Below are 27,295 nucleotides of genomic sequence, written 5' to 3'. Positions count from 1 at the left end.
TCACAGCCAGGGGTGTCCTGGAGGCTCTTCCTCCATATCACTGCTGACCCCCTGTGCACAGTGGTGCATGCATGGGGGAAAATGTTGAGCCCCCTGTAGTTCTGCATCCCCGGTTCCTACACAGGCAGGAATTCACAATATGGTGCATTATTCCCCATACATGAACATGCACTGGTGATCCGACAATGGTGCTTTAAAGGCTCACAATTAGCCTTTAAACAGCACAACCGCTGGACTGCCACGCTACCTGCTCACCAGACCACAAAATGACTTGTAATCTGATGGGCAGCAGTGAATCTTGATGGTGCAGGGGTGCTGCAGGCGGGTGCCGCCTGCTGCTGCATCGCCAAAACTCATCATCAGGCCCGAAGTTTTATGCTGTCACTGTCAAGGTGTCGGTCTTAGGAATTTTAGGGACCTACCCTATTGAGACTAATGGTAGGGAAACCAATGGCTGACCCTGCCAAGTGCCAACTGCACTGTAGGGTGTCCAGACAGTAGGGCCACACATTGGTGGCCAATTGAGAGCATCCATCTCAGTAGGAAAAGACTTCACCAAAATCCACAGCATCTACCTTTGTAAGAAGTGACATTACTGTTTCCCAACTAACCATTTTAAAAAAAGATACCAAGTAAGATGATACATCATGCTACTATCCATCAGAAAGAGAAGTCACCTCACTACATGTCCCAGCATCCATCTCTACAGAAAATGACATCACTTTCTTCACAACAAATCATCGTTAAAAAGTAGAACCCAGACTAGTGGGTGCTATTTGCCAGAATTCATCGCAACAGAAAGTGGCATCATCACATTTACAAGAATATATCTAAAAAACTAAATGACATCACTGATTTCCCACCTAAAAATTCTTGCATCCTCCACTACAGCAGTCAACTCCTTATGGTGTTATGGTGTTCCTCTGTTCAGGTATGCCCCAGCTAACTGTAGACATAAAAAGGGGCATCTCCTGTTTGGACCGTCATTCAATTGAGTTAATAGTGCTGTATCATTTGTAATAGCTTGTTCTACATTTAAAACACATTTTTACACATTAAATTACAATAATATTTAAAATGTACATATTTTTACTTAATTTGCATAAAGTTCGAAATCATTTTAAATTGTCCTTAGACTTTATCAAAGGGAGATCTCCACTTCAACTGTGGGTTCTCTCAAGTATGAAAAATGGGAAAATGTTTATTTAACTAATAAAAAAAAAATATGTTTACGTAAATATTAATGTAAATTAATTTTACATATTAATGTTAAACTATGGAACAAAAAAAAAAAAAAACAGCTCAATTAACTTCATTTTGAAATCTTTAAATTATTTAAATGTACTTAAAAATAAAGAATATTTTTCTAAAGTTTAAATTAAAATATAAATTCCCACCTAAAGTTAACATATTTATCGTACATTAATAGTATTTAGTGAAAGTAACATAGTTATATTTTCAATAAAATTAATTTGTAAATTCAAGCACATTTTATAAACACATAAAAAGCATGTTTTATTTTTAGATATATTCTTTGACATTACATTATATTTATATATATTTTAACTACTATAACCAATTTAATTTGATTTAACATTACTTACTATGTGGTTTTATTTTATTGGCCTATCTTCACTATTTTCTATGCAATGGTGTTGCAGTACAAAGTGGTTGGCTCTATGTGTAGTTGACGTAAGCTGGAAAAATGTACTACTATTTTGGACCCCTTTTTTGGTTGTTGTAGCTTTAGAAGTTCAGTTTGTGAAGAGCAAAATGGATGTCCTTCCTTACACCCCTTAGTGACCCTGCCTACACCCCTCCTTCCTCCTCCTTCAGCCCCTCACATTTAGAAGCAAGTATAACTTTATTCTGCCACCCCCCCATTTACAATTTAGGGTCTTATTACGATGTCGAGCAGAAAGCCTCTGCCCGACACTGACTTGGAATTGGGACAAACTGATTTGCAGTCAGTGGTTCCACCTGGCCGATTACAATGTGACCGAACACTGTTCGGTCAGAGTCCTATTGTTTCCTATGGGAGCTCGTGTTCTACCTGACAACTGGCCGTAACACAGGCTTTCTATGGGGAAATAGGGTGTTTACGGAAAACCCTTCACCCTGTCGTAGGCACCCCACAGTAGGATTTTACAGGGAGTACCTTTTGGTACCCTCTAGGCCATCAACAGTAGGCCTGTTAGAATTGAAATGTTCATGTTAGATCATTACCCTATGTAAGTTAGCATTCGCTGTGCCATTTTCTTCATAGGCGCCATTTTAAGCTGTTCAAAACGGATCTCATTTAAATTCCAAGAAATACTCCCTTTAGAGTTTTGTTTCCTTTATTTCTGTTATGTTCCAGTAATGAACAGACTGTTCTTATTAGCACATACCATTCTCACTATATAGAGGCCCTCTCCCTGAGAGGTGGTCATTAGTGACCTGGGTGACCCTAATCGGGCCACTTCCTTCAGGCCGTGGTGCCTAGGGGGCCCTGCCAACTTCTGACAGCCTTTTCGTGTCAGACAGGCCGACTCAGAAAGGCTGTTGAAAAACGACATCGTATTTGCAAGGTTGGAGACGCTGTCCATAGAAGTGTACGATGCAGTTCCGACCAACAAGAATACTCCGAGAGCCAGTTGGAACTGATTCAGAATGACTGTGTGGTTTACTTTCTGACCACGAACATCGTAATCGGTCAGGCGGATTGTAAACCAACTGAGTCAGTGGGAATTGTTCTGACACAGTCGAGGAGATTCCGACTGTTGGGAGGAGGCCTTACGACTGACATGGTACTCAGCCCTAAGTAGTTAACTTACACATGTGAGGATCTTCCCATAGAAAAGATAGGAGAGGTGCAGTTGGAGATTTGCTATCGTAGGTTTGATTACTAATAAACATTCTAAAAATCTAGTTTGTGAATGGGTGGCATAGACTGCATCTTTTATAAGGAACCCTCCATCAAAGCGAAAAGCCTTGTTTCTCACTCAGAACCCAGAAGCCCTTTGCACAGATCTTGGGTAGGTTGGCAGTGTACAAATCGTTTGAATATATCCAAAGTATTACTACTTTGAAAATATAGCAGTAACATTAAGGGGCAACATGAAAAATGACTTCATAGCTGCATTGCATGTTAGGTGCCTTGGTACCTGCAGCTTAACAATTGATATGCACTCTAAAGGAATACATTTAACACTGTACAATTATGTTGCCTTTAGGGCCTAGTGTCGACAGTTGGTTTAATTTTATTTCAATTTTGGTAATAGGTGTAATACCTAATTCCACTTTATGTATGCTTAGTGAATGACTGATTCTCTGCTATATCTGCCTAACTTGACAGCTTTAAAATCACTTGAGTCTAATCCTTAATATTTAGCAATTAAAAAGACAAGTGGATGACAATCTTCATAAAGGAATGAGTGGGATATATTTATTATTTATCAAGTGCCCTTCAAAAGTTCCATTGGTCTTGCTGAGTGTTGTGAATCTGGTATTAGGCCATTCCAAACAGGAAAAAAGGCTAGTTGAATGAAAACTGAGAGGAAGAAAACTCTTCTGAAATCCAGAGCTTAAGACAAAAGCTGAAGCTTTGTGGGCTGGGCCAGTGATTTATGAAAGGTAGGCTTACAGAAAGTCAACAGAGAGAGTCAAAAATTCCCTATTGCTTGCAGTAATCGTTATTACTCCTGGTCCTGTGGTCCTGGCCCCATTCATTACACAATATAATATGTCTATCTCACCACCAAAAAAAGAACAAAAGGAATGTTGGACCCCTACCTCACCTTCTCCAACCGGGAGTACTTAAATGTACTTACCCAGGGGAGTAATGAATGGTACAAGGACAACAGGACAAGGAACAATGGTAAGTAATAGGGCCTACCCAAGGACCCTCCTGTCCTCATCCATTCATTATAAAATCAGAATACCAACGCCAGAAACCCGGCATTAATGTCAACAGAAACACAAGGATACAGAGCCAACAGCAGCACTCAAATGATTCATTGGAACGGCAAAAGTTGGAAGTTAGGAGCTCACAGCCTGCAACATCTCCAACCTAAAATTAGTATCCTCACACAACAAATTAGGAATCCTATAATGCAGCACAAAGTATTTGAGGAGGCCCAAGTTGTGTCCCTGGAAATCTCAGACCGGGAAACCCCTTGTAATTTGACCCAGGATGCTGCCATCCCCTGAGTAGATCACCATGGCACCCCCACAGGAGATGAAGACCCTGAAATAGAGTACGCCATTCCAATGATCTGCCTAGGCCAATGATTTGACAAAGAAGAAGCCATCCCACCCCGGGAGGGTACCCCAGAGGAAACAAACCATGAATCAGATTTCTGAAAGAAGAGGTAGCAAGGCAAACATGGCACTCCTGACATCGTGCTCAGACCAAAGAATATCATCCCCTGACTCCTACTCCACCTATAATGCTGGCAAAGTAACTTTCTGAGAACTATAGAACTTAGAATCCACCTTGGACAAAAAAGAGAAATTCCAACTGCAAGTCCACCCCTTCCTCAGAAAAAGACAGGACAGGTTCCCATGCCATCAAAGCGCCCAACTCACCCAGGCACCTGGCTGAAGTGATGGCGACCAAAAACACTACTTTTAAGGTATCAAGCTTGATGTCAACCAAGTCTAAATGGTCAAAGGGAGCAGCTACAAAAAGCCAGCAAGACCAGTGGCATGTCCCATAACAGAAACAGAGGCTGAACCAAGGCTGAGACAAAGAAAAACCATTCAGCAACCGCAAGACAAAATCGTCCACTTCTGCCAAATTCCCCCAGGGGGAACAAAACACCTTAATCACAGCCCACTGGGCCCGATGGGTCTAAACAGCCAAACACTTCTTGAAACCGTCCCAAAGAAACTGCAACACCCACCAAGGAAGACTACAGGGGAGACAACCAAAGGGACCCAAACCAATACTGGAATTTCCCCCAGTGGCATCCATAGGACTTCAGGGTAGAAGGCCTATGAGACTGCTGAATTGCTAAATCTAGATACTTGGGGTGCCCCTTGAGCTGCCACCCCTGCCTCTCAATTTCCATACAGACAGCCGCAGGTGTAGTAGAGGCAACAAAGGAGCCACCTGCAGGGGAGAGGGGACGCAGGGAACTACCCTAGGGCCCTTAACCGATCGGAGACAGAGAGAGGGGAACCAAGATCGGCGGGGCCAAAAGGGCATGCCCACCACTTCCCGGGATTCCCGCATCAGACGAACCAGGAACCGGGGTATCAGAGCAATTGGTGAAAAGGCATTCAACAGGTGGGCCGGTGAAGGAATGGTCAAAGAATCCACCCCTATGCCGCCACCATCTGAATGTGGGCCAGCTGAGCATTCTGCGGGGAAGCAAATAGGTCCAGGAAATGAACACAAAACCTCCTGCTCACCGGCAGAAAGACCTCCCAGTGAGAAACATCTCTTGGGAGAGCTAAAAGAAACAACTGAGAACATCTGCTACTCCATTGTCAACCCCCCTGATGTGAACTGCCACAAGAGGATGACCCTCTGCTCAGAAAAACAAGGGAACATGCACTGCATTCCGAGACCCAAACCGAATCCCATCTTGATGATTCAGGTAAGCCACCGTCACCGTGCTGTCGGATCGAACAACATCAATCCTCCCCACCAGAGAAAGGTGGAAACCCATGATTGCCATTAAGACAGCCATCAGCACCCAGGAAGGATGGTTGAAAACACTGGAACCAGATGGCCAAGGTTACGAGCCACCGGATCCCAATAGGCCAGGAGATGTGTCAGCCGAGGCACGAGATGGAAGTGAGCCTAAGGCACCATGACAACAGTTGCTGCCGTTAGATCCTGCAGTCTCAACCACAGTTGAGCTGGAAACAAGACACACCTCATGACTTCCACCATCAAGGATAGTGAAGCCATAACCCTGGAGTCCGGCAAGAACACCATGTGCAGGTCAGTGCAAAATCTAACCCCTATGAACATCATGTAGAGACCAGTTGACACTTGGAATGGTTCAGCGGGAAACCATGTCTCAACAGGGCTGGACTAACTACCTGTAGGTGAAGCAGAATCTGCTCCCGGGATGGAGCATGGAGCAGCCAATCATATAAATAGGGATACATGTGATGTAATGGAGCCACAACTTTGGTGAAAATCCTCAGCTCAGACCGAAGGACAAAGGGTCACACACAAAAGTGGTAGTGATCCCTTTGAATGCAAAATTGCAGGAACCACTGGAAGAGGGGTGGATTGGTACAAGTTAGTAAGTATCCTGCAGATCCAGAGTGTACATGAGATGATCCCTGAGAACCAACAATATCACCCTGTTCAGGGTCTCCATCTTGAAGAGAAGGTGGATGACAAACCTGTTCAAAGCCTTCAAGACCAACACCAGCCCGAACCCCCATTGCCTTTGGCCCCAAGAAGATAATGGAATAAAAGCCCTGACCTCTCTCCTCCTGCGGCACCTCCAGAATAGCCTCCTTCTGCAGAAGTGAACCAATTCCCAGAGACCACGCCACCTTCTTCACAGGACTGTACAGCCATGTAGTCTGGCAAAACTCCTGAATCTGAAGGAGGAACAGCAAACTAGATCCGGTAACCATGGTTTACAATGTCCCGCACCCACACATCTGAAGGTGAATCCTTCCAGGCTGGAAGAAAGTGGTGAATTAAACCAACAATTCCTGCGCGACCATCATATAGCCACGTTTCTCGTGTGCTCATGACGAGCTGAGCTCGTCATGGCCCGTAGAGCGCTCGCACGCTGGGCTAATTCCCCTGCTGTGCTGAGCGTTCCATTAAACGCCGTGGTCGTGACGAGCTGAGCTTGTCATGAGCACACGAGAACCGTGGCTCATGACGAGCTGAGCTCGTCATGAGCACCAGGGCACTGTGCGCGCCCCCCCCTCCCCCAGCACAGCAGGGGAATGAAGCCATCAGCGAAGGGGTTAAAAAGCTTGTGCAATGTACCCTCCAATTCCTCACCAACATCATACTACCCTGGAAAGGCAACCTCAGGGCCAAGTCCTTCTGCGCGTATTCAGTTTTCCAGTCCTTCAAAACCAGATTGAGGTGAGCTGCCATGCAAGTCCACCAGACAGAGCCATAGCCCGCACCACATCAATGGAGACAACCGAAAGAAACTCAACTTGACGCTCGATGTGTTCCAACTGCCCAGAGCAAGAGCAGCCAGAAGTGTCCTCCGGGATCTATAAAAGGGCCTTGCCATTAGAAATCAAGGATTGAGCAACATTTGTCCCATAAATGCCAGCACACAGGGCCAGATGAGCGCTGCAGTACACTTTACAAAGGGAAGAATCCACTTTCTTGTTGAATGAATCCTCAATAATAACCTATTCAGCCAGCGACACCCACCCCACCAGACTGGCCACAAATGATTGCATGGGAATAGAGTCTGGCAACTCTTTGGCCATATCCTGAAAATATTACAACTTAACCATGAAGCGGGGAAGCATGATCCTGTCAGGGTCCTTCCATTCCTGCCTCAACAAGTCACGGATGGAAGAATAGACAGGAACAATCCACCGAGGAAGTTCTCTGGAACTGGCGAAGTAGGAATCCCCCAGAAGTGCCTGGAACCTCCTCCTCCTCAGGAAATCCCAAATTGGAATTCATGTGTCTCAACAATTCAGGCAACATGTCCTTGTGAATGTACTCACCTTTATGCTCCTCCATTCCCAGACTCTCCTCCCCTGAATCAGAAAAATGAGAGACCTGAACAGGGACAGACTCCGTGGGTTTGATACCACTTCCCATCTCCTGTAATCAGGCACTACAGTCTGGCATCCTCACCCTCCCTTCAGTGTTTTCTAGGCGGGGAAGGCAAAAAAGAAAAGGAAACTGAGTAGGAAGCCGAAGAAACCTCGAAATGCATATGTTTTCTGCCATGTTTCCACATTATGCAAGGAGCACAGGACTGCACACCATCAAGGAAGGCACAAAACAAACAGTTCCCCGGCACAGCAAATGCAGTTAGCAACTACTTTGCGGTATTCACCCTGGGATTGGCCTAAATGGGCGACAGGAACTGGCTGTAGCTCCAGCGCCAACTCCTGATCAGCAATCATAGGCATGCCTATCCTAATGGCGTGCCTGATTCCCACAGCAGGAGCAGTCCAGCTAGTGTCCCCACTGGAAAACAGACGGCAAACCCTGGACGTGCTCACCACCGGACTCCCGGGTTCACCCGGATGAAATCAGCCCACCTACTGGGAATGCACCTCCCTTCACACCAAGCCGCTGGGGAGTCATGGGAAAGGCATCAGTTCCTCTTGGTCCCGAATGAGATTCTCTTTTTCCATAGCGGCCAACCAATGCCCCCCACGTCTCCCCCCAAGCCCAGCAGAGAGGGAGATGTGTAATCCAGCATTGCCTCAGTCACCCAGCAGCAAAGACACCTTGTCTGATGCCAGGTACTTCCGCCATGCAGAAGTTTCTCCTGACTCGTCCTATTCTGTCAACAGACTGAAAAAAGAACAGAAGGAATGCTGGGTAAGTACACTTAAGCAATCCTGGTGGGGTAGGGGTCCAGCATTCCTTTCATTCCTTTTTCTGTCAATGAAATAGACATATCTAATTTTGTAATGAAAGGGACGAGGACAGGAGGGACCTGGTGGTAATGGGAGTTACATAGTCACACTTGTTCATCCCTAGAAAAATCCGGCATCAAAATACTGGAGTGCTTTTGGCATACCATCATATTTGGTCTACGCTTAAAAGTTGGTCCAGTCTGAATCCCTACTGTCATATCTATTCTTTACTTAAAATGAGATCCTGTCCAGGTTCAGTGTAGACAACCAGTCATCTCCTGCTACTGGTGGAGTCTCTTTGATGCTAATTTTGCTCCAACTTGCTCCCAATGCCAGCCAACTAATTCTCAGACTCTCTTATGTGCCGCAGATGACACTCCCAGCATAGGACTAAGTTATGATTGCAGTAGGATTACCATCTATAGGAACCTCGAAAGCCCCAGATGATGAAGACCTTCTTTCGAACTTTTATGGAAAACTGTCCAACTATCCCAGATGAATCGGTAATGTCAGGCAACACATTATTAAGTCCACTCAAGAAGGTTGACGTCCATTCTTGAATCTGCATTTCAACTAAATGTGTCTCTGCAGTATGGCCAATGCTGATCTCTTCTCCTTTCTCATCGTTCAGGCTTTCTGCCATTACCGAAAAATTAGTTCATATGAAGCCAGGTAAATGGTGGTACCCACTTTTATGATGCACATACCAGCTTAAGGAATTGGCTCGGCATTTTACTTGGCAACCTCCTCCAATCAGTATAAAGGGGGTCATTTGGATGGCGGATGGACCTGCGTCCGTCCGCCACCCCCGAGGTAGAGGGACCGTCCGCAGGGGCAGCGGCGGTCCCTCCATACCAATTAGGATGTGACCGCCACCCTGGCGGTCACATCCTGTATCTTTAACCTTGCGGCGGGTGCTGCTTGAAGCAGCACCTGCCGCAAGGTTAAAAATGCATGCTTTGCATTTACATGCACAAAGTGGCTGGCACCGCGCGGTGCCTGCCGCTTTGTGCATGCAAATGCAGGGGGGTACCATAGGTACCCCCCATGTGCACCCCCCACCCTACTTCACCCTGGGGGCCCGCAACAGGCCCCTAAATGAAAGACCTTATGCCTTTCCGTGGCAGCTTTGCCGCCACGGAAAGGCATCTCCTGCAGCTTATCCTAATATGGCTGGCAGTGTCTGATAGAAACCGCCACCATATTAGAGCTTTTCCGCCACGGTCGGAAGTCAACCGCGGCGGAATAGCGGTGGACGGTCTTCCCGTCCGCCGATGACCCCCCAGCCATCCTAATGTGGCGGGGGTCTTTTCATTCACCGCAGCTGTGATTCCGCATCCTCCGGGCCGGCGGTGGCTTCCGCCGGCCCGGAGGATGCGAAATCACCGCAATCCTAATCGAGCACTAAGTACATTAAAAGATTAATGGTCGTGTTCCAGGTTATGCAGAGTGATTTAGATTCTACCCAAGATATTTCGAGATGTATCAGGTACAATATCATCTCCTCACAGGAGGTGATAAATGTGGCGGAAACTGTGGAAATTAATACTGGAATCAGCTTGGTAAACCTGGCCCGGCATGTTATTCCACGTTCGAGGAAAACCAAACAATGAGCTGAAATCACAGATCTCAATGGTCAATAGGTTGAAAAAACAACCTATTCTACAAATACATTTGTTTACAGCAATATAACTGATAAGCCAGACATTGTTCATTCAAAGACGAATTGGCCTCCATTAATTCTGATATGTGCGATAAACTCATGTTATGGCACATATTGAAATGAGAATTTTTACAATGAGTATCCCACCCAGGTAAATTTCAGAAGGTCCTACTTGCTGAAATTTTTCAGGGGAAAAATGCCCGGTAAACAATGGGACATGAAGATTTTGATGTAGAAAACAAAATAATTTGGATGTCATGACCCATATTACTTGGTAATAAATATAAATTGCACAATGTATAAACACCTGATAAATTCCAATACCATATAGTGTCAAAATAAATTGGGTGTGCTAAATATCCCATCCTCCTCTAAACCAACCAGAATGAAGACCATAATAATAATTTGTCATGTTGAGCTGATTCTGAGTATAGCGTCTTTTATAAAATATTTGTAATCCTACTGTTAGAGATTGCTCAAGCAACTAATTGCAATGGGTAGCATTCTACAGCATGTTGCTCATTAACCCCATAGAAAGGTCATTGAGGTCTTATAGAAATGTGTGTAGTATAAAACAACACCCTAGTTTGTAATACCTCCTATCAACACATATATGTTGTACAAGAGCTAATCCATGGTGAAGGTACCACTCCTGATTAGACAACGAAGACTGTGTGTCAAATCTAATGAACTGTTAGGATTCTGTAGAGCCGTGTGTTAGTAGGATAGTAGATACAGGGTGTACACCTACTACCGGGCCGCCATGCCTAGATTCATGGGAAAAGTAATTTATATTTCATAGCCACCAACATATGTCTCAGGTGACAAATAGATGGAACAGTTACAATCCTGCTTCAGGTTGAATCTGAAGTTGGAGGGTTTGCCCACTGGTTGATGTTTTGAACGCACAGTGTATCCATATAGTTGACAGACAGTGCAGGGAGTCGCATTATACACAGGCCCTACCCTCCAATGAGGCCCTTGAATAGTAATTGCTTCCAGAAAGTGTTTTTTGAGAGAAGAATAGATATGAAAAGCTGCACCAAGTGTAGTGTCATTGATACTCTACTCCAGTCCAGACATTGACAGTGTTGTTTAAATGACATCAATAAAAATAAGTAAATAGATAAACAAAAGGCACATGCATCAAGGTAGGATTTTGCGAGTCCTTAATTGTGATAATGAAGGAATCGCAATTAAGGACTCGCAAAAGCCTATGCATGTAGGAATCGCTATAAAAAAAGCGATTCCTACACATTCCTTATTTGCAAGTTGCAAATTGCGAGTCGCAAATAAGGAATGAATTCCCATTCATTCTTATGGGCCTACAGGCACATAGAAATTAATGGGAATTTGCATGAGCAATTTGCGAGTACCAATAGGTCCTCGCAAATTGCTCATGCAATTTCAGGGTGAAGGGGTGACAAAAGGACACCCTGTTGCACCCTTGAATTTGATCTGTGCACATATGTTGCGCACACACATGCCCTAAGGGCATGTGTGTGCACAACATTAAACTTTGAAAAATGCACATAAGTGCATTTTCCAAAGTTTTTGCAAATTACCATGAAGTTCAACTTCATGGTAATTTTCTACTCCTATTGGCAAAATCGCAATTTTTTTTACTTTAATGCATTGCATTTAAGGAATCTCAATTTGCGATTCCTTAAATGCAATCGCAATTTGAGAACTCGCAATTAATTGCAAATTCTCAAATTGTGAGGGCCTTGACTGTTGATGCATCGCAAAAGCTAATTTTGCGGTCACAAACGGACAATTTTTGCAAATCCCACCATTTGCGATCGTAAAAAGCTTTGATGCATGTGCCAGCAAGTGCAGTATCCCAAAGTTTTTCTTGGGAACATGCAGCCAACACTGCAGAAATCCAGCGCGGCCTTGTCCTGATTGAACTACACACCTCATTCTTCCATCGCCCTGCACTCCTAGTCTCTACTTCACTCTGACAGGTTTTATTTACATATTTGTTTCTTCTTTTGCCGCTGTTTCCCCCTCCTTCCAAATTTCTTTACTCTTTATGCTATTCTCTCTCTTGGTCTAGAATGATGAGAAATAAGTCTCAGTCCTCAAAAATGATTGCTGGTGTCCATCCTTTGCTATACCCCCTTGGACTGAACAGTCTTGTTGCCCAACTTTGAGAGCACAAACCAAAGAACGTGTAAACAAAAAAAGCTCAGTTTGTGGATTTTTTGCATAAGGCACGTGGGGGCACATTTTCAAGCCCCTATCACCACCACAATATCACTGTTCTCGATGTTGTAGTGGCGATAGAGGCTTCACCTTATTCATTGTGAATAATGCACCATTTCACGCTATACTTAGCGTGAAAGGGGTGGGCAATGGGTGTTGTGGTGGGCGTTCCAAAGCAACACTCATTGATTTTGATGCTGCCCCCGAATTTCAAGGGTGGCGTAAATATGGGGCAGCGCCAAAAATAAGACAGGGAACACCTGGTTTTACACTAGTGCAACGAGGAGAAATGTTTGATTTCTCCTTGTTTTTCTTTTTCCGTGTGTGCTGAAGCACACATAGACACAGCACCACAACTCCATAGATTGTTGATGTGCAGGAATTTTTACCTTCCTGCACATAAACAATCATTTAAAAAAATGCTGTTTTGCAACTTCTATGTGTGCTGCATCAAGCAGCACACATAGAAGTTTCAAAACACCATTTCAGACTGTTTATGTGCAGGTAGGGACACCTTCCTGCACATAAACAATCATTCCTCTCAACACAGGCACCCTTGCACTGTGCTGCAAGTGTCCCTGCATTGGTGCAATGCAGCAAAATTAGCTCCTGTGCAGGGGGAAATGCAAGGCTGCACCATATTCTTTTAAATACGGTGCAGCCCTGCGTTTCAGAAGTGGCGGAGCTCAGCGTTAAGCCAAGGAGGCTAATGCCGCTCTCCGCCACTTCCCTTGTAAATATGCCCCCCCCCCGATGTGCCAAAAACATAATTAGGATCAAATGTAAAGTCAGCAGCCAACACCAGGCAACAGGAATGATCTGGAAAAACGTTGTTTGGTGCAGATGTCAGCTTATATCTGAGCTGTCTCTGGCATCATCCTGACATGCCAGTTCCTTTCATAACTTCTATGGTGTTGGAGGGAGCTGTTCCGTCTTGTTGTAAGGTGGGAGACTGTGGCAGGCTAGAGTAACAGCTCCTTTCAGAACCATACATTTAATGCTGCTTACAGTTTTGGAGGCTGGCCCAGTTGAGATCAGACGTCTGGGGAATTACAGGAGGACGACTGCCACTGAGTGTTGAGGCTGGTAGGGGTCTTGAACCGAAGTGCTGGTGAGGGGAAGGCAAGAAGGGCGGTTTCCATGAAGGATGACAAAGTTGAAGAGCTGGGAATGAAGTGATGAGCAGGAAACAAGTGTCACTGGGGAGGGCAGGCACAAGGGGAGGGAAGTGGGGGAGATGACAGGGTAAAGTGTCAGAGATACGAGCGTGGGCCTAGGGGCCGAGGACAATGGCTGTTAAAGGAAGCATAGACGTTCACATCGCTGCTATGCCTGGGTTTCCAGCAGTCTTTTCATACTTCTGTGCTTGAGGCTTGCTTTGAGATCTCTGGAGGCGGGCTCCACCAGGAAGCTGGTAGTGGCGTCACAGGAAATGCAGTGCAGTTCAGCAGAGGAAGACAAGATCTCTGTCCTGTCCATCCTCCTTGGGTCAATTCAGCGGCACCACAGAGACAGTACAACAGGATCAAACCAAGATTGTTTTCTTTGTTAGGTTTTGCATGGGGTTTGTAAAAATTAAGGATTTTTTTACAAAAGTCACACTTTTGCAATTGTTTTGCCAGTCACAAAATTCCGTCGAGTCACATTTGACAACATCGACAAACATTTAAGACATTAGTTGTGAACTCTTAAAACGTTCTAATCCTTGTTTCGTTGCTTTTACTTTTAATAATTACTTTTTCATATAGATATACCGAAATGAAAGTTAACACAGTGAAAAACAACGTGGTGTTTTAGCTGGTGCTTACCATAAATATGTGGGAACTTGTTTCTGATGCCATGGGTAGAGAAGTAATTCCACTCGGAATACGTTGAAAATATGCTGCTTTCAAAATAAAAAGCATGAAATAAAAAGCTTGTTGCGCCCACTAGAAAGTGGCTGGAATTGCATGACTAACACTACATCATACTGCAACAAACCCCCAGTGTCAAAGCAGCAAGTAGCACCCCCTTGGGATCACACCGACGTTTGATCACACAACCAGCACAGATGTCTTGAAAGGTATGATGCCTGCTAATTAGCATGACAGCAGCTGTCTTTGACTTGCAACAGCAACCTTACTGATTCCTTCCTAGGAATGAGATTCAAACGTGGCAAAGTTCATACAAGGCGTACAGTGGAGAAAGTTTCTCTAGATGTTTTTCTGCTTTTCGCTATGCTAATTAGTGCTAATTAGCAGAGTGCAACGCAGATAAGTGGCAGAAGAAGCATACAAGGTTGTTGTATTTCGTTTTCTAAAATTAACATTGACACTTTACGAGATAGATGTAGCTGTGGAGAGCCCTTTTTGATGGGAAATTCAGTGAGTTGAATAAAGCCGCGGGGGCTGTTTCCACCTTTGCCAGCAGATTGGGCTGATGAGCCCCAGAGTTTATTCTAAAATCGTGTAAATGTAAGGCCATTGCAAAAGTGTTATATGGCAGTGAGGTTTGGGGGTACGTCCATTCCCATAGGTTACAGGTGGCGAAAAAGAAGTGTTTGCCCGGCTCCTGCGAGTCCCCCAATGGTCCGCCAGCTTGGTCGGTGAACGAAGGGTTAGGGGTTGGGTATTTGACGGACTTGGTGGGTATTAAACCCCTACTTTGCTGGACAAAGATATGGAAATCAGGAAACGATCGAATTTTAAGATCTGCTGCCTCATCTACAACTCTCTTAGAGGAAAAGACCCCGATTACCTGCGCAAAAAGCTCATCAAACATGTTTCTGGCCCACCCTCAGATCTAACTCCTTGGCCCTCTTAAAAGTCTTAGTCGTACCGGTGGAAGAGCTTTTTCATTCCTTGCCCCCCGTTACTGGAACTCTCTGCCCCTTGCAAGAATGTCCCTCCTACTATATCTTCAGGAAACAATTAAAAGCATTTCTGTTTTAATTAATAAAGTCCCTTGTTCTGACCCTCGATTCCAGCCTAACACTAAGTAAGCACTGAGATGCCTCCGGGTGAGTTGAGTACTATATGGGTGTTCCTAACATAACATAACATAACATGTGAAGTTAAGGGTGTAAATAGCCAAATCTTAGCAGATTTTCTGGCCCTGGACATGGTAAGAAAATCCCATGGCTAGGTTATATAAAGGAATCCTTCAAGGCCATACGGAGACCAGAATTTGTTTACGCACACCACACTTTAAGCCTCTATATAGCTATAATAAAATACCTATTTTTAAGTTTGCTATTGCCCAGCGTGAAATTAGGGAGCTTGGTAAACCCACTGTGAGGGCCTTTGTAATCGTAAAGTCTGTGTTGGCTTTGGAGTCATATCTTTTTGCACTTTCCAGAGCCCATGACTTATTTTTAATCAATTGCACCACCTTTAGGCATCTCTGGCTGGATTTCTCCCTCCAACCCAAAGAGGCCCCTGTGGCTGAGATCTCAGATCTCCACAGGAGATTTTGTTTTATTATGAAATCTGTTTTCAGCACCAAGAAAGCAATATCTCCGGTCTTTACTAAAATGTTTGAAGTTTAGACAGGCTAAAGTGGCACTTTTGCACTTGCAGCTGTTACTAAACCCTTATACCTCCCAGTGCCACGCCCCCTCTCACCCAAAAACCATTTAATCGCCATTCCAACGCGCATCGCGGGACGCGCGCGGGTCGGAGCCCGGGCCAAGGGCGGGCCCGTTGTTGCCCGTTAGTGCCCGATAGAGACCGGACCGGGCCATCTCTCTTTCATCAACGACCTGGCAACAAACATCATGCCAGCAAAAACTAGAAGCACCTCCAAACCCAAACCTAAATCCAAACATGCGCAGGAGGTAGCACAGGTAACAGGCCCCATTGACCTGTTCATATCGCGGGTAAACAATACAATAAACCAAAGCATAGCTTTAATGGAAAAGAGAGTCTCTATGGATCTCATGACCGCAAACGCTAAGCGCTCATCACTCGGTGCCATAGCGAACGCTGCATCCCCAATCAACTTGACCTCCCAAAATAGCTCACTCCCAGTGCCTCTTTCAACTACAGAACTTAACACCGTTCCATCAGTAGTCGATCTGTCAGTCACGCACTCTGAATCGGATCCCTCATTAACATCAGAAGATTTGGAAGCAACCCCAGACCTAGCCGGCTGTCATACGCAAGGAGACATCCAAACCTCCAACAATCTACCTCAGCACGGTGAGAGAGAAAGGGCAACATCGGAAACCCGACTATCACTTAGAGGAAAAACACAAAGCTCACCCACGACCAACTCAAACTCCCCATGCTCCAACAGCATACTGCACATTCCTGACTACACCCTCCCACACAAGTCAATATCCAGCAACAACAACGCAGCTGAGCAATGCAAGACCTGCAGAATTACATCCCAAGTGCTAACCACCACCAAAGACCTACTTTACCAATACCTAAAGCCTATCCAGCTGAGTGTTAGAAACCTCGAGGCTCAATTAACAATAATATCAGCTACTCTTCTAGATACAAACACCAGGATAGACGTAAAGGGCCAGCGAAACACTACACACCCACCAAAAAAGCAAAACCAAAAACATATCCAGAAAGTAGCCAGTCATACAAATGCAACACCTATAATACAAAAGAACCCTAATCCATCGTCTGTCATACCCAAACCAATAGTAAGCACGCTCCACTCCCACCAGGAGAAACCACCAGAACAGAAATCATCACAACAAAAAGAGCAGCAGGCAGATACCAAAGGGAAGGTCACGGTACGAACCCCATGTCCAGCACAAAACCCAGACCCTAGCAGAATCCCCCAGGAGAAACCTGACTCCCAGCCTACGAACTCCCCACCCCCCCAAAAAACACCTAAGAACGTAACGGAAACCACCCCGAAAAAATACCCTGTAGTGAGACGCCCTGCCCATTTGCCCCCTGAAGCTACTCCATACACAATAGTTCTAACAGGAGTACCCGAGTTAGTAGATGACACCCCAGAAACTGCCTGGTCACTCAAAAACAAGGCCATGCAGTGGCTTAGCATAAATAGACCTCTTGAATCCCACCTATCAGGAGGAATTACGTCAGCACGTAGGGTAGCCTGGATAGGCAAAACCAAGAAAACAATACGCGGTGATTGCATCATTGTAACATGCAAAGATCCCGCAACGGTTGACTATATATGTGCCTGGCCACAACTCGAGAAAAAAGGGGGAATAGACGCTCGTCACCTCTCTCTTTTTTACCCCCCAACGAAACAACAACACAACCCCCCTCCCTGGGAATGGTACCATCATCCCAAAGGCCCGAGGAACCAGGACCCATGGCGACAAACACCATGGATCAGGAGGGATTTCCCACGCGAATACCTTGATAGGGGGGGGCCAAGAGAAAGGTATGTCGATAGCCAAGTTCCATACTGGCAGGACAGATCATACCCAGTATATGAGGGTTGGCAGGGTTTCCCGACCCAAAACCGTTACGAGTGCCTCGACATGGTCGATTGACCACCCACTGATGACCTTAACCAACCCACAGCTGCCTCCTTACACTCAGTTGTCGCCTCACACTTCCCAGTCCCTGACAAGCACCAGATAACTCCCTCTAAACAGCCCGAAGCATCAGAGACCCCAACGACTCAACAAAATAACCTCTTGACCCTCCCCCCCCCGGAGAACCCGGACACGAGTGCAGGATCTCTCACTGAACAAACTCTAACCACCGAAATCCCTACCAACAGCAAAACAGCACGCACCACCTCGACTGTTAACGAGGCCACGACCGTAGGCATAGCTTTTTGGAACGTCGCAGGCCTAACTGGAAAAATAACATGCCCTCAATGGTTGGAAATTGCACGAAGCCACCAAATCTTGTGCCTACAAGAGACCTGGCGTCTATCCCCCCTCCATCTAGCGGGATATAAAACATTCTTTACCAAAGCAACGCCAAGCACAATGGGAAGACCAAAAGGTGGCCTCATGATTTATTTCTCCAACACCTTAGCAGTTAAGGTAAAAATAACAAAAGAAACACCTGCCTTTCAAGTCATTCAAATCACACACCATACCACCGCATCGAGGAACATCTACATACTCATAAACTATTATAACAACATAGGCACACAGGACTGCTGTTCAAACCTGGACGAAATGATGGCCCATATATCTACACTTCAAAACGTGAATTTAAGCGAGACAATAAAATACATCTGGGGAGGCGATTTCAACCATCCAATATGCCCAAACCACAAAACCGGGACCTGTGGTCTACAATCTGAATCCGGTAACCCGATTCCTCACTTCGCCCACACTCAAAGCGGAAACAAGCTGAATGAAATTGTATTTACTCTGGACCTTGACTTTGTAAATGAGCTAGTGGACCCGGCCCAGGAATTTCGACCCACCTTCCATGGGCGAGGTTGCACATCTACTATCGACTTTATCCTAGCCTCCAATACCTGCAAGAACTCGCTAACTAACTACAAAGTAGGGTCCTGTCCGATTAGCGATCACTATCCCCTAAGCGTGGAGTTTACATTGGAGAAATTAGGTCTTTCTACAACGAAAATTAGTTCTCTCGATCAACAAACAATATCAATAAGGAAGAGGAACGGGTTCGCAATTAAATGGGCCAAAGTCGATCCCGAGGTGACCTCGCAAAGGATATTTGAAAAAACACACCCCTGGTTAAGGGACTGTCTGTCCGCTGAGGCTTCGCCTGAACTAATCATTACCTCCTTCCATAATATCCAAGGGGCAATAAGAGATGAGTTGGTCAAATACAGGACAAACAAACCAATATCCCAAACTAAAAGATGGTTCAACTCAGACTGCAGAAAGGCCCTTTCGGCTTTAAAAGATGCCCTCCGGCAGGAACCAAGAGACGCCCAATTAATTTCATCCCGGAGGAAAGCGTACAACGAAGCCAGGAAAAACCGAAGGTGCCAGATAAAGAGAGACCTTTGGTGCCAATTACACGAAAGCGCACTAAAAAAGGACAGCATAACTTTTTGGCAGACCATTAGATCACCCTTCTTGGACAATGATACTGATCCAAATCTACTTGACGTAGCAGTAACCGAGAACGAATGGGTCCGCCACTTCACAAAAATTTTTGGCTTGCCACCTGACACACCTCGAACAGAACGCGAGGCTGAAGCAGAGAATCATCTTCTTCCCATTAATTTACCCATAAACTTACGCTTCACCGTAACCGAGGTCAGAAAAGCAATTACAGCGTCAAAAACTGGCAAGGCTCCCGGTCCAGACGGGGTACCCATGGACTTGTTCTTATATAACAGTGACTATTGGTCGCTAATAATAACCCGGGTAATGTCTGCAGTCGCTGAAATCGGTCTCCTTCCTTCATGGTCATCATCTACACTCTTGCCAATATTCAAGAAAGGGGACCGCAACGACCCCGCGTGCTACCGGCCGATCTCCCTTCTGGATTCCACGGGCAAAATTGCAGGTCGACTACTCCTGGACCGTTTACAATCTTGGGCCCAGGCAAATAACATCTTTACAGACCTACAATACGGCTTCCAGAAGGGGCTCGGCACGGTGGAGCAAGCCCTAAATCTGACCCTCCTGGCCGGTAAATACGCCCATGCAAAAGAAGGAAAAATTTACCTGGTCTATGTAGATCTGAGCGCAGCTTTCGACTGCGTTCAGCATGCAAAGCTGTGGGAAATCATGTCGAACCTTGGAGTAGATCCAGCGATATTGTCCTTTCTCAGGGGTCTATACACCAACACAGAAGGCCGAGTGCGTTACGGCATTGGCGGCGATCTATCACGTCCTTTTAAAATCATGCGAGGAGTTAGGCAAGGGTGCGTATTGGCACCCTTCCTATTCAATCTATACACCAACGGGATTGAAAAAGCAATGCTGGCAGGGAGCCAGGACCTCCCGCAAATAGTACGCCGCCCCATACCCATTCTACTCTACGCCGACGACTCGGTCATCCTGGCCCGAACTGCCAACCAACTCCAACGACAGCTGAACAAATATGTGACGTTCATGGACTCTTTGGGTCTAAAAGTAAACACAAAGAAAACATTCACAATGTCCATAGGACCCAAACCCGGAAATTCAAAATCCTTATATATAAACAATACCAAGCTGGAAAAAACGTCAGTTTACCCATACCTGGGTATACTCGTGGACGATTCAATGACCTGGCGAAAAGCCATTGAAGCCAGAAATCTTAACTTTCGTCGAGCAACATCAGCACTTTGTGCCTTCTCCAGGAAACTAGGCAAACCAGCTCCGTCGGAACTATTAACTTTATACTATGCAAAATGCCACAGTGTGGCGAGCTACGGGGCAGGCATCTGGGGTTACAGAAGCATCAAACAACTACAGGCAACGGAGAATGCCTTCATTAAGTACGTCCTGGCCCTTCCCCAAAGCTCCCCGATTTTAGCATCACACCGAGAGCTAGGGATGGATTTTGTGACAGACACCATACGCTGCCAGCCTCTCATTCTATGGCACCGCATATGGTGCAATCCAGAAAGCCATGTAACACGCTCCCTCATCACAGACTGCCTGAGCCTTGCTCACTGGAGAAAAATCCCCTGGCTCAATTACATTTTTAAATTTTTTCAAGATCTCAACCGTGAGCAATACTTTCTTGATCCACCTTCAATCGAAGATATATCCAAGAAACGGCTGAAAGAACTATGTATAGGCCACTTGAGAGAACTTCGCAATCAGGCGGAGATAGTGAAAACGCAAAATGGAAAAATCTCCCAATTGCAAACAGGAAAATCGATACAGCCTTACCTCACGCTCTTTCTTTTGAACTATGAAAAGTTTCTACTGACTAGATTCCGGTTCGATCTCTTTTTTCGCTTGGTCTCATTTCCAGAACAGAACAGCTGGTCACGGAACTTGACTTTTTGCCCGTGTGATGGGGTTTCCAAGCAATCGACGGTCCATGTCACATTGTTCTGCAAATACTACAGTGTGGCCAGGAAAAAATGGATTCTCCCCCTTCTACGCTCAAGCGGTCAAAGAAACACATATCCAGCGCTCGCTTATCTCCAGTCGCCGGTAAACCCGCATGAAGCCAAAATGACAGCGACCTTTTTAAAAAAAGTAATGAAAATACGACAGGGCATTGTTTTATAAAATGTAACATGTGAACTTCAGCTTAAAACTGATGGTTTTTAAAAATATTGTACTTTTTATGATTATGCAAATTTTTATAATCGAATAAAAGTTTATGAAATGAATGAAATGAAGTAAGCACTGAGATGCCTCTGGGTGAGTTGAGTACTATATGGGTGTTCCTAACATAACATAACATAACATGTGAAGTTAAGGGTGTAAATAGCCAAATCTTAGCAGATTTTCTGGCCCTGGACATGGTAAGAAAATCCCATGGCTAGGTTATATAAAGGAATCCTTCAAGGCCATACGGAGACCAGAATTTGTTTACGCACACCACACTTTAAGCCTCTATATAGCTATAATAAAATACCTATTTTTAAGTTTGCTATTGCCCAGCGTGAAATTAGGGAGCTTGGTAAACCCACTGTGAGGGCCTTTGTAATCGTAAAGTCTGTGTTGGCTTTGGAGTCATATCTTTTTGCACTTTCCAGAGCCCATGACTTATTTTTAATCAATTGCACCACCTTTAGGCATCTCTGGCTGGATTTCTCCCTCCAACCCAAAGAGGCCCCTGTGGCTGAGATCTCAGATCTCCACAGGAGATTTTGTTTTATTATGAAATCTGTTTTCAGCACCAAGAAAGCAATATCTCCGGTCTTTACTAAAATGTTTGAAGTTTAGACAGGCTAAAGTGGCACTTTTGCACTTGCAGCTGTTACTAAACCCTTATACCTTCCATGCAGTAATAGGCTTTTTGCGGGGAGCCTATAGATCTAGGCTATCCAGGATTGATTGATTTCCATCATTTTGTACTCATGAAGTTATTTCTGGTGCAAAAGGGAGTATAGCTGCAGATCTTGGAGGTTCTAGTAGCTCATGTTATTCTACCTTGTTAACACCGCACTATTTTATCCGTATGTAATGATTTTGAATGTATGATGTATAATTGTATCTTTTATGGATGTGTTTTGATCCGACTAAAGAAAGAAATTATAGATAGATGTAAACCAAGAACATCTATTAAGTGAAAGTCTGAAGAGAAAATCAATTTTTTTCTGCCAAACGGAAGTACAATTAAAATGTGTCGATATGTTTGGAAGAAATGTACAATTATATCCTATTTACTTATTTGCTTTAATTTAGAAAGGGAAGCTCCGGAAGGTTGAGGCAGAGTAGAAAGGCGAAAAATAGCAAGTTAATAGTGAATATAGACATTGAAAATAAATAAAACCAAAAAACAATCACTGACACTGGTGCGTGTGGTGAAGGAGGTTAAAAAAAAACAACGGAATCGCGAAAAATGCCCGGGCTGGGTGCAGCATGCGAAACTAAGAATCGCAGAGGACAGTATAGACATATACGAAGGACAGGAAGGGCCTTCTGGTTTTGTGAAAGAATAGAAGAGAGGGACAAACTCTGACAAAGCCTCATGACAGGCTGAAGAGAAGGCAGCAGAGGCAGCCTGCTGCCTGCTTTCACCTGGTCACTCTGGAGCCACCCTTGTCTGTGATTTACTGACCAGAGGGGAACAATGGCCAAGGACAGGAACCTGAAAGTGATGGACAATTGTAAGCGCACCCATTGGAGTGAGAACAAGGCAGTCATAATTTGATCAAAAAACACCTGGCTCCGAGACTTAATGCCAATAATGTAAGTGTAGGTCCTGGAGGAACGTCTTCTTCTACCCATAACGCCTTTTCTCATTGGCATGGGGTGAAGGTAATTAATATATATGTATTCCTTTAGGAATATGCGTTTTATTCAATTGTTTGGCTTCCAATTCAGCATTCTCATAGATAATGAAATCGTATCTTGTTGGCCCTCTTTGACGGAGAAGTCAATTATGCTCAGAAGTCAGGCACAGTTCATGCTTGTGATTTGTTTGCTGGGAAAAAGAAAACCTGAAACATGAAACTCTTTTAACATCTAAATTCATATTTGAAACAAGCTTCACAGTAGTGACAATAGACTAATCGGATTGTTGTTGACCTTTGGTTTGAACTTGTCATTTCACTTGCAGTGATCTGTCCCAGGGAAGCATTCTGTTTGTCTGAGTGTACCTACAACTGGGTTGTGGAAAAATACAAAACAGCATAAGTCTGATAGGGGTATTGAGTGATATTATAATGGTATGTGTAAGGCCCAGAGCCAGTGCTTCATTTCAGCCGGTAGTCATCAGTGGGGGACACCAGCACTTATGTTTGGGGACTGGTACTTACTTTTTTCTCATCAGATGTTTCCCCAAAGTAAGAGAGAGAAAGCCACACAAATCAGAAAGATGGAGGAAGAGAAATATCACAAACCCGCCACAAATAAAGGAAGCATGTCCATGTAAGAGAGAGATACAGGGGCAAGCCAGTTAATTAAAGAGGCATGGGGTGGATTTTAGACTACCAGCCATGGCATTCTGCATGCCGACGTATAATTGCACCAAACCTCCAGGTTCTGAGCAGAGCTTTGGGCACCCTCACTTATTCTTTTACAAATTAAGCACTGTAGAAAGGTCCAACTGTATTGCCAGGTGTCTAGAAGAGATACACTGGGGATTGTGAGAGTCAAATAGGGATTTTCTTATGGCTGGGGCAAGGTAAATCCACTACAGGTTTTCATGAGCATGTGTTTTATGTTCTTTCATAATACATTGCGAGAGGCAACTTCCTAGTTGATAATGGATGTTGACATATGTAATAATTCCTCAACAGGTGTCTGGTGAGTTCTTTTCTTTAGTAGATTAGGTAGAATGGAACCCCAGAGGAGAGAAATAGAGTGTTTAAGTTCTTCTCTTCTTTGTCAAAGAAGACATTTTGCAGATATTTCTTGTTTTTACACCTACAATTTCTGGCATGACTGGCGCTTGGTTTCAAGGGAAGGGAGAGTTTCTCCTAGATGTTGAGTTTGCCGGCGGGGTAGGTAGGCTTTCCGATTCTGAGGTACTTGAAAGTGATGCAGTGCGATCTGATGAGAGATCATGACATAGTTGCAGCCTTTAAAGAGTGACCAATTTGTACATGTGCTTGAGTTTGCAGGACCTTGCAATGAGGTGAGCTGCTGCCTGGAGAACTGGTTTCAGATAGGACTGTAAGGAGTCTGGGAGACTTCTGATGATTGTGTTATTCCAGCTACGCATGACATGATGAGACCATTGATTGTGATCTGAATGTTGGAGGCTGGGAAGGTGGGTTTAATATGTGTTACCAGTAGTGATTGATACCAGGAAAACGTGGCTTTTCTGCTGTAGGAGAGGAAAGAGAGTTGAGTGTCCATGTAAAACTCCAATTAATTGGCACATGGTGGAAGGATGTGGTGGGTAAGAGTTCAAGGCCAACCTGAGTGATTGGCGCAAATTTGTATGAGTGCGGGACAGGTATCCTCTTTGTTCAGTAGAGGATAAAGTTTGATTAGAAGACGAGAAAGGTATAAATGTGCAAGAAGCACATTTTTTTAGTTATTGGCATAATTTTGAATGTGATTTTTTGTTATGTAATAGGAAGATTCTAGTTGCTAGATCTAGGAGCATCAAGGATAGAAGATCGCAAACATTCCATTACCATTCTTGCCGCAGGTTCTGTGTGGATAGGTGATCACATTGCCACAGAGATTGAGATATGGTATGGGTTGCTAGTTACTGAGATCAGAGATATCAAAATGTTCTTGTAGAGAGGTGAAGGACATGAACTGTTTCCGTTTGGAGGTCAGAAAGCCTTGAGCCACGGAGCTGATGATCGCGTGTGGGTATGCAGGTATTTTACCTAGTCTGCGCCTTTCTGTCCTGATCTGATCAGGATGCCAGTCTAGTGTTCTTGATGAAACTGAAGCAAACAGTCCCAATTTACCAGGTTTATTACTAGAAAAGGGCCATATAGAGGACCTAATGACTTCAAATCAGAGGTTTATGATAACATCGAAGGGAGGTCCCCATTTTTGCTGACGGTGCCTTTCAAGAAAGTTAAGTTTGGAAGGTCCTGAAAGTAGATTAAGTGGAGGGCAAAAATCGAAATAGGGGCTTATTGTGGAGGTTAAGGTGATAAGCCAGGTAATCCTTTTGGAAAGCAATGCTTTGAAAGCTTTTAATGAGTTTGTTATTAGGGTCTCAGGAGGAGGCTGTTGCTGTGGGGAACTCCTTACTCTTGTATATGACCTAAAAACTAGCTTTGGATTTTGAAATGTCTGTTTTTAATGTGCGCCTAGCTGCTTTAAACAGGTCACAGCCTTGGCCTCGATGCTTTTTATATTACCTGATGTGTCTCCTGGATATTAAACTCTTGGATATGCTAATTGGACGGTTTGGGTTTTATAAATGTTAGACTGAGCACATTAAGGCAAATTGTGTCAGGACATGACTTTAAACAGCATTGTATTTAAATTTCAACTTTATTGTGCTTGAATTGTGAAATGTTTGTTAATTCAAGTAATGCGCCTTTGATAGCACCCGTTTCGACAACCGCCTTTTTCTCTTCTTTTCATCAATTATTTAAATAACATCCTTGTTTAAAACACTATTGGATATCGTTACAATTTATCCCATAAGCTAAAATTCCATTCCTTATTCAGATCTGCACTTTAAATAAAAAACGTCAATAACAATGCTATTTGATGTGTCGTTAGTTCTTCACAAAATAACTTCACATGCGCCAAAGATTGCGCGGTCTCCTGACACAATAGACAAGCTAGTACCATCTGTGATTTCTTTTTCAAACCCCCTTGTCTCCCCTACTGAAAGTTCTCCTTGTCCTAAAATCAAATTCTGAAGCCAGGTTTCTCTAGACAGGGGGGCTTATTTATGAAAACGGTTGCATTTCTGCGTGAAAACAGCAATGAAGCAATTTTCACTGCGCCCTCCTTGCGACACAATGGATGCGCCATATTTACGGGACGGCTCTCCATGTCACAAGGAGTAACAGATGTATCAGGAATCCTGATGTATCTGTTGGTGCAAAACTCACGCATTGCTGGAGGTGTGTCGCAAGCATGACACAACTCCAGCAATCCAATTCCCAGTCAGCTTGATAACTCACTGAGCCCTGCGGATCTTTCATTTTTGGATAAATATGACGTCTCAACTAATGCTGATGGTCATGTTACAAATAACAAAATACTGCTTAAATGGGTGTATGGAAAAGTTTGCTCAATACCATGAATTTTATAACGGGTGCACTTGACTTTCATTCAAATAAACTTGAAATTCAGGTTGATCTATTAAACACTTTATGTGGCCGGTATCGACTCGAAATTACAAAACCTGACAGGTTTGGTGGTTAAAGCCCAGCCTGACGTAATGATCAACTAATAAGATGTACATGTTCTCACATGTTGGACAAAATGGCTGAGCTCCCAGAAATCTTAGGTACTCTAATGAAAGAAGTTAAAAAACAGCAGGGAAATCAGTTCTGTATAAAAATCTGGTCTGTACAAAGGAAGGGGATGATAGCTTATATTTTGAAAGCAAGAAGTCTCAAGATGTTGAGCTGAATACGGGGTGTGACAATTTGGGTAAGCAGAAGGAGGTTGATGGGGAGGCCGTGGTCAGTAAGTGTCTAGATGTAAATGTAGAGGATGGTGAGATCTCTAATGGACCTAAGAAAGGCAAGCCAATATCCATAGCTGAACCCCCAAGTATAATCCCAGGGGATGATTTAAATAGTTGTCCTCCGCTATCTAAACGGTCAAGGAAAATGCTGCGGAAAGAGAAAAATAAGGCCAGAAGTGCAGTTGCGCTAGCATCTATTGCAGTAAAGTCCAGGGATTATTATCCCATATTTAAACAGGCTGTTAAGAAATGCCCACCACAGGTCACCTTAGTAGCTGATGGA

This window comes from Lissotriton vulgaris, chromosome 1_1 (assembly GCF_964263255.1).
Source record: "Lissotriton vulgaris chromosome 1_1, aLisVul1.2, whole genome shotgun sequence".
Lineage (NCBI taxonomy): Eukaryota > Metazoa > Chordata > Amphibia > Caudata > Salamandridae > Lissotriton > Lissotriton vulgaris.
This window is presented reverse-complemented; position numbering follows the sequence as displayed.